This window comes from Nelumbo lutea, chromosome 4 (assembly GCF_056320005.1).
Source record: "Nelumbo lutea isolate HS-2025 chromosome 4, American lotus-T2T, whole genome shotgun sequence".
Taxonomy (NCBI): domain Eukaryota; kingdom Viridiplantae; phylum Streptophyta; class Magnoliopsida; order Proteales; family Nelumbonaceae; genus Nelumbo; species Nelumbo lutea.
Window position 1 is genome coordinate 10,228,318 of NC_142687.1, and position 9,523 is coordinate 10,237,840.

Consider the following 9,523-nt stretch of genomic DNA (forward strand, 5'->3'; position numbering starts at 1 on the left):
GGACAAACAAAAAAAAAGAGAAAAAAGTACTTAGCATTCTGTATCATGGTCAAACACTAAGAATATAGAAGTTAGAAGACCATCTAACATCACCTGTATGTAGGAGTCTCAATTGGATTAGATTTCGTCCAATCCGATTCAGTCCATGGGAATCCATTACACATGTACAATATCCAATTCAATCCGATGAATATTTTGAACTAATTAGATTAATTTTAATTCAGTTCTAATTCATTGATGCCTATATTCTTATCTTTTATCAATAGACTAGATATTGTTTCAATCCAATCCAATCCAATATAAATTTATGATCAATGAGTTAGGTCCAATCCAATCCAATACCATAAAATCTGATTGATCCAATTCAATATGTCATGTTGGTCTGTTCAGTCCATCTAAACTGATTTTAGTTTAGAGGGGTCCAATCCAAAACCGGTCTAGACACTCTTACCTGTATGAAAAATAAATAAAAAATATTGTTGCAAATTGAAAGGGTTAAAGGGCATAAGTCGAAGTAGTAAAAAAATGGTTTAAGCGAGATACTTTAATAATAGATATTACATTAAGCATAATTAATGGTGAAATATAATTAGCGCTTTAAGGTGCAATTCGGGCAGGCTTGGATTGGGCTAATGAAAATTTTGAATGGACCCTGTCCAAAAGCCTAAGCTGAGTGTAATGTAAAATGCAAAGCCAGACTCGCCTGAATTGCTCCCCCAAATATATCTATAACTATAGCCATTTCCACACAATTGGGATAAGGTTAGATGATGATGAAGAATAAATTCATTTTCATATTTTTAATAATATAAAACATTGTTGTCATTTTTAGTTTTATCGCAATGAATACCCGAATCATATCTACGAGTCTTTCACCCGAAAAAAAAAAAAAAACGAATCATATCTATGAGTGCAATTCAAATTCCATGGATGGAAAGCGATTCCAATTTAATACAATCCATTTGCAACCTTATCTCAATGGCATAAAATATTGAATTGATACCGTCTATTATTCCCCAAAAGCATAAGCCTAGTTAAATATTCAATATGTCCCTAAATTGATGATTATTAGAGATAATTGTGCGATTCTGCGATTCTTTCTCTCTTTAGCCTTTGGTTGGTTCTAATTTCTGAAACGGGCCGATGGTGACGGAAACACTACAGAAAGTATGAAGGGGAAGATGCGATTTTACTAGAATGCGCCACAGGTGACATTGTCCCAAAATCTGGGGACCAGACTCGACCAAGAAAAATCCACAACTGCGCAGAATGAGGTCCCAGTCACTCGAGACTCCAGAGTCCAGAGTGAGTCCAGGACTCATCTGTCTAATCTGGGCGCCGATCTGTTAGTTTTTTTGGCGCTTCATTTTTATCCTTCGTTCACGATTCATCACCATTTGTAACTTAATAAACCTCTAAAATACGCTGGGTTGGGGCCTTGGGGGGTTATCCCGTTGTGTGGGCTGCCTGGAGAAAAAAATAAAATAAAATATAAAAACCTTTTCTGGAGTTTCTGATAATTATAAAAACCTAACAAATACCTCCCCTGAATTTTTTAAAAATTCAATAAAAATCTCCTTTCTGACACTGATTTAGTATGTGTTTGATTCTATTCTCTCCGTTCCTAACGGGGTCGGGTATGGGGGATATTTTGGCAGGGTCGGGGATGGGGAATGCAATCCCCGCCCTCACCCGGCCTTGATTAATATATAAACATATTATATATAATATAATATAGTATTATATATTATATAATTATTATTCTTTTTTTAAAGATTAAAGGTAAAATACAAAACACTTTGACTTCGAGTATTTGACAGAGAGAATGGAGAACTTTGTCTCTAAACCCTAGCTTTGTCTTCCTTCGTCTTTGTTGCCGATTCACTGACTGCCGTCGTTGTCACCACTCACCCGTCGAACATCGGACAAAGGACAGGGATACTTAAGTCTCGACAGAGGACATAGAAGACATACTCAAAGAAGAGTTATAGTTCTTTAATCTTCCTTCAACCTCCGTCTATTGTCATTGTCTCACCGACCGCCATCGCCATTGCCTGTCGTACTCTCTCTCGTCGTCAGCCTCAACTCTCTCTCTCTCTCTCTCTCTCTCTCTCTCTCTCTCTCTCTCTCTCTCTCTCTCTCAGCATGGTCCAAGATGTGTGCATACATATCTCGTCGGGGATTCAAGTCACCAACGGGGAATTCATCCCTGTTGGGATCGGGGATGGGGAATGTAATTCCCGCCCCATTGCCATTCCTAATTCCGTTTACATTTTTCATTCAACATTTGTCATTTATTTGCTTGCAAAACTAAGAAAGGTAATAATTACAACCGTTTTGACAAATAGGTACCACATCAGCATAACAGTGAAAAAATGCCTAATTATTTGTGGAAGTTTTAAAAAATAACATCCCCAAACGGTACGCATGCACAAAAACCAAAATCCACTTTTGTCATTTTCAGAAGAGCAAGAGAGGAAAACTGCTGAAGTGGCGCATATGTGACAACATTTATTGAATAAACACCCATAGAACCAAACACCTTCTTAGACGAAAAACATTAAGCTAATGTATCAATTTTTTCTATGTACCAATTTTACCCTTTTGTAAATTGTTTTACATATAATATTACTTAAATAACCCCGTTTAAACTCAACAAAACGCCCAATGACCCGAAGATAGATGACTTAGAGAGGAGCCATTATCGAAATCCACCATCTCATCTCAATAAGAGAGAAACCCCAAAACAACATCGATTCTCTCAATCTCATTGTGGACTTCTTCTCTCCAGGTAGTGGAGGGTGCAAAGCTTTCCATCTCAAGGCATGATTAATCTCTACCATTATTCATCATGAGGAAGCATATATTAGTGCCATTCCTTTCTTTATTTGCTTCTTCCAAAGTTGAAACTCGATACCAAAATCAAAGAAAAGGGTTTCAAAGGCTTAAATCCAGACTTTTGTTTTGTTTCTTTTTCTTTATACAAGTATGTCAATTTGCAGATGGAATATTCCGATAAGTCGAATATTCTAAGCAATGGCGCTGCTGCAAGTGTTACAATTTACATTCTTTTGCTCTGACAAAAAAAAAAGTACATGTGAGTGAGATATTAGGCAAATATGGTATTTTATGAAATCTTTAAATGATGCATCAGGGGTAATTTCGTAAATGTTGACATTTTCTGTCTAAATCAATGAAGAAAAGGAGGTTTTTGTTGAATTTTTCAAAAATTTATGAGAGATATTTGTTACAATAAAATTATAGGGAAGTTTTTTATGATTATCAAAAACTTCAAGAGATCTTTTGTATTAAAAAGAATAAGCCTCTACTTGGATTAATTTGAGATAGAAACTCCAATATGCACAGATTGAACTTTGGAATCCTCCATGAAACTGGGGCATGATGGACCAGTGGATTGTGATTGACCTACGATTTGAGAAACATGGAAGTAGAAGAAGAGTTCAGACCACCTACCCACGCCTCATTACAGCTGAACATTGAGAAGTGAGAATATCTCCCATGTTTGCATACTACCATATGTTCTTAATGTACAACTGTATAGTATCATGTGGGTATCCGTCGGTAGGATTCTTGTGGGCAAGAGATGAATTCCTAGAAAAGAGGAGGATAATGTGCACTGTTCCTACATTACACTGGGCTGTGGCTTTATCTCTTGTCGCGATAATTACAGAAAAAGCAAACAACAAAAATAAAAATCTACCAACTTTTTTTTTGGTTAAAAGGTAATTTTTCAGTAAACCAAGGAGGGTACATTTTCAGTCAGCCCTAACATTACCAAAACATTAAAATACATATGACGCTGAAAAAGATATGATAAGAGAAAGGCTTTGACCAATAACAACCCTCATGAATTGAAAGTTCACCTGATTGGTTAAGACTTTTATCCAAACTTGAAACACTTTTCAACATATAGCACAAGGCCTAAAATTAAGTCTTTATATTTTTGGGCTTTAATTTAAAAAAAAAACAATGTAAGAGAATGAGCACAAAGTATGTATTAACCATATATATATATATATATATATATATAAGAGTGCAATTTGGGGGGTGGGTTAGGGTTAAGTTTTTATCAAATTTTAAATGGATTTTGACCAAAGGCCAACCCTACGTATATGATATATAGTACTTGGATTTAGCTTTTATGACATGCATTGAAACCAAGGCAACTATTATTATTATTATTATTATTATGATGATGATGATGATGAAAAATACAAATAATTTGAATCTCAATTACTTGATTATCCATGCTTGATCTTTTTAAGTTAATCTTCATCTAATAAAAAATTAGAACCCTTAAAAAATTTAAGTTAATAATATGAAATAACTTAAATTGGAACCCTTAAAAAATTGAATTTGGATTATCTAAACCATTGAAAAGAATAACCACTTTTGGTCTAGCCCTACAAATAAGTTAAGGGGTGTTTGACAATATGAATGATTTTCATTTCTAAAACAACAACAAATGCCATATCAGCAAAAACAATACATTCTTGCTGTTGTGGCAGTTTTTTCTGTTTTAAAAATGTTTACATTTAACTTTTGTCATTTTTTAAAATTTGTTTAAATAGAATAGGTTTTGTAAGGAAACACTTTATATCTCCCATCTATTTGCCAATAAGTGTTTTGTATATATTTATGGCTAGTTGCTTTCGGTTTTGTCACTGGTAAATTGTCAATACATTAGACAGAGCTAATTCAAAGCCCAATTTGGCTTTGAGTGATGATACACTTTGAATTAGCCCAAGTTGTCAATACCTTTTTTAGAGTGATGATATTTGTTAATGGCATTGCATATATAAGCATATAAGTTATCAATCAACGAGTTTTAATTTCTAAACATAAGTTTTGGTTCAATTTGAGAAGAGTGCAAATACAAATATGTCAAGTATAAATAAAAGTATTAGAAAAACTATATATAAGTCTCAGTTTAGAAGGAGTACAAATACACACAAAATACAAGGTTTTCCACTCTACATATTTGTATTTGTACTCCTTCCAAAATTAGTCAAAAGTTTTTGTATCATATATATTTGCATTTGCATTCTTTCTAAATTAAGGTAGCATTTGATAAATTTGAAAAGTTAAAAAATATATTATTTATGTCTGAAATCTGAAAAGTAACATAAATACTTTTATTTTTTAAGTCTAAGAATATAAATATAATTATGTACAATACAAATATATATAAAATACAATATTTTTTACTTTATATATTTGTGTTTATTTCCAAATTGACTAATTAAAAATGCAATTTGGCGTACTTTTGCAGTTGAATCATTCCAGTTTCAATTTGACCTGATGTTAGGTCCTGATGACAATTCATGGCCGAGTCTCAATAACATTTTATTGCATCGAGGCAGCATAAATGCATGACCGACCAGTATGTTGTAAGGATCATATAAGAAGGAATAATATTTATTCTTGAAGCACATGGATTTGGTATTGGGTGTATGGACCTTTTCTTCGTTCTTTCTTCCTTCTTGCTATTATTCGTGTAGGCCTGAGTGATGTGAGAGGAGACGGTAGGCTTATACCGCCAAATCTCTCACTAGGGATTCATTGAATCATTTTTAATTGCTACTTTGTTTGTATATTCTTCTGTCTAATAATTTAACAATAATTCTTCATGCCCTCAAATGTGAATCCCGTCCCAGGAGTATTTTTGTTGCATTGGGAAAGTTGATTCCCTCCAAACTAGAATACCACGGTTGCCTATATTATATTACGAAGAAGTATAGGTCCAATGCAGATTTATGATTTCCACTGCTGAGTTATAAACATTTAAAATATTAAAAATCCCTTCTCTACACACTAATGCCCATTTGTGAGTTGACATTGACATCCATCTCAATTATACTTTGGGCCTAAAAATTCTAACTCTGGGCTGAACCGTCATTCTCCCTATTATATTATCACTCTATTGTAAGAAGAAGGTACTAGTTAACCTATTAGTAAAATCGCTACTTGATTGAATTGGAGGCTAAGGATCCGTTGGGATTTTCTGTCCATTACTTCTCTATCCATCTTGAATTGCAATCACATATCACCATCTTATATTGTGAGATGTATGGCTGTAGTGTCTTGTGGGTAGGGAGTTGATAGAGAAAGTGAGTAGGAAACCTAGGTTCTTTGTTTGTGGGGCTACAAATTGAATTGCTCAAGTTGAAGAATTTTAATTTGTATAAGGCTCCAATTAGGTTTGGATTAATTGAAAATTTAATAAACTAGTAAAGAAACTTACACCCTTATCTGTTGAGTCCGAATCACCTTGATATGACACCATACATCTTATACATTTAAGGATCCAATTTTATAAAGGTCTAATTTTATGGTGAGATGTACGGATCATGTTAAATATATTTTATTGACAAGAGATCCCAACTCCTTTCCATCCTACCTGCATCAAGAGTGCCTAGCTCCCCACAAAACCGAGGGGGTGGGTTCAATTAACCACACTTTGGTTGCATGCATGGGCGGGTTTTAGAGCAATTAATATTGTAGGTATGTACAACTCACCCATACCCTCAAAGAACAATCAAACATCAAGAGTAATACCAGATAAGCACTTATAAACAGCTTGCAATCAATTCCTACGCTACGATGAACTCGTGGCATGTCGCCACCTTTGCAATGAACTTGCAATGCATTAAGCAGAACCACGATAAACCCGTAGTCCATCGAGTATAGCCAATACCCAAACCTAAATAAACCTCAGGAAGACCCGGCCAAGAGACCGAAGCACACCTATAAGGCCACACCTGCTACAACACGCAATGGACTCACAACCCACGAACCCGCTCTAGACGACGAGCCAGAGAAAACAATAGGCTGAGCCCATAGTGAGGCCCGCGTGAGCCCTGGCACACATAAACCCACGACAATAATGACTATGTCGACCACCACGTGGAATTGACGAAACACTAACTGCCAAACGAGGGCATCACTGTCGCCACATAGGATTAATTAAAACGTGCGAAAAAGGTAATAGCACGCATGAGTAATGAGGAATCTCAAGGATAAGGAAAACCAATTATTAAGAAAATCCTCATGAGACACGTGGCGATACCCCAGTAGCGCCAATAATTGACAGTGAATCAAATATTCCACTTCCCCGATATGGAGCAAATATCCTCATCTCCTACCTTTTAGGATATCGGGGCCTCCTCCATAAATAGAGATCCTCCTTGCATTATAATTCATCAGATCCCAAGCATTTGTCACCCAATACTCTCAAATACACCCTAACTCCCCATGGTGCAACCCCTGACCTAAGATCCTCGTCTTTCTCCTCTTGCGATTGTTATTTCGTCTTTCAAAGAGACCACTCCTCACCTCAGCTTTACACACCCCTCTTACAAATATAGCCATAAACAATGAGGCGGTCTATTGTTTTTGGTAAATCTAAAAGTATCATACCTAAAAAATCCATAAACAATCAACCTGTTTCATCCCATTGGACATCAATTTCAAAATCACGGTGGGCTTTTTGATTGGTTAAAGAATTTTCTTTTTTATTTTTATTTTGGTCAAAGGTTAAAAGTTTTTTCAGATATAATACCTTGCCGAGGGTGAGGCAGAAAAATACCTTAAACTTCAGGGTAAATTGTTGAAACCTCCTCTGAAGTTTGGTAATTGTAATCACCTCCCCCGAATATTATGACACCCTTTGTTAGAATTTTCTAAAAAGTGATACAAAAACGACTAAAATACTCATGCAATTACTATTGAAACTGATTTCTACAAAAAAACAACATAAACTTTATAAACAGCAAAAAAATAGAGAATTTAAATTCGCATTACATTTGAGCGATTGATATCAAGGGCAAATTTAGAAAATAAATCAATTTCAGAAAAAAAAGATTGGAATGGTTTGAGCTAGCGATTCATAGGAAAAGAAAATTTAGAAAAATAAATATTTTGGTCAAAAGTAATTACATTAATATTTTGAACATTTTCATATTTTCTTTTTAGGAGATTTTAACAAGGAATCTACTTGAAGTTGTGTCAGAAAGTTAAGGGAAATGATTACAATTTTAAAACTTTGAAAGAAATTTGAACAACAAATATAAACTTTAGAGGAGATTTCAGCAATTTACCCTAAAGGCTGCACAAAGGCATATATATATCCACGTAACAAACATGCGATGTTGTATGTTAGGGACCGTTTGGACTGATGAGAACCCATCTGAACATGCCTCCTATACTTCTATTTGTTTAGCAAGAAAAAGAAAAAAAATAAGCGAGTCATATTTAATCCCTGCATCAGGATCTACAGACTACAATGCGAAGGCATGGCTGAATTATGATCGTTAGTGTTGCACCGTTAGCCTCACCAATCGGAGAACGTGGGTCCCATCCCTATATCCAATAAGTAGTTGTATGTCGAATTGTTTCGAAGATGAATGGGCTCTGCCAAGCCCATAAAAAAAAAAAAAAAAGTTCCTGGTACAAGGGTGACCAGAAAGAAAGGCCCATCTACATAAATAAACACACTCGATTCCGTAGGCCTCTCTAAAAGCTAGAGGTCTAGAGCATAGCACTTCAGCTCCGTGTGTCATCTTGTATATTATTCCATGTCTGAGAACAGCACATGATCCTGATACTTTTTAATTTGTCACTTGGTGTGGTTGATGGCCTCCGCCTTATTAAGGTCATAAACATATATAAGATTACTCTCAACTTCAATACAATAATACATCGCTAAAACAAGACAAATGGCATCATTATTTTAGGTCTTTCACTTCCGGTAATAATGTGAATGGCGAACTTAACCTTCATCCACCGGGGCCACGACTTTTGATTGTTGATTCATAGGATCAAACGGTCACCAACAAAATTACAAGTCATGCAGGGGTGCAAATGCATGACCCGATCCAATCTTATTTGATCGAATTCCGATCATCTCTATTGGATTAGATTGGATCGGATTCGGATTACCCATTGTCTGATCCAAGAAGATTTGATCCGATGTATATTATATATTTATAAATATAAATATATATAATATATATATATTATTTATTTATTTATAAATTTGATATATTATTTATTTTTATAAAAAACATGTATATGTGATGAAACTAATTAAAAGTACTTATATTTGTTGTTTTTATTTTATTTAAATTAATATCTGACTTACCGATAAGATTCCAATTCAAGTCTAATTCAGATGGGATCCAACATGAACAGTATTGTATCATATTTGAATATATCCTTATCCAAATTTGACCCAATCCGTTTGCATCCCAGATTACATCCTCCTTACTAGACGAAGACGTAAACTTCCAACAAATTTCTACCCAACAAAGGAAAGAAAAAAAGAGAAAAGGCAGCCTTCAATAGTGTGTGTGATTAGAGAGAGATCCCTTTCAATGTCAACGAGGTGGAAGATATATAAATTCTTTCTATGCCCGTGATGGAGAGCTCTTCAGGCACATGGAGTGATTCGGCCCATACCAACCAAATCCCGTTGATTTGATTTGATAGGCTTCAATAATGT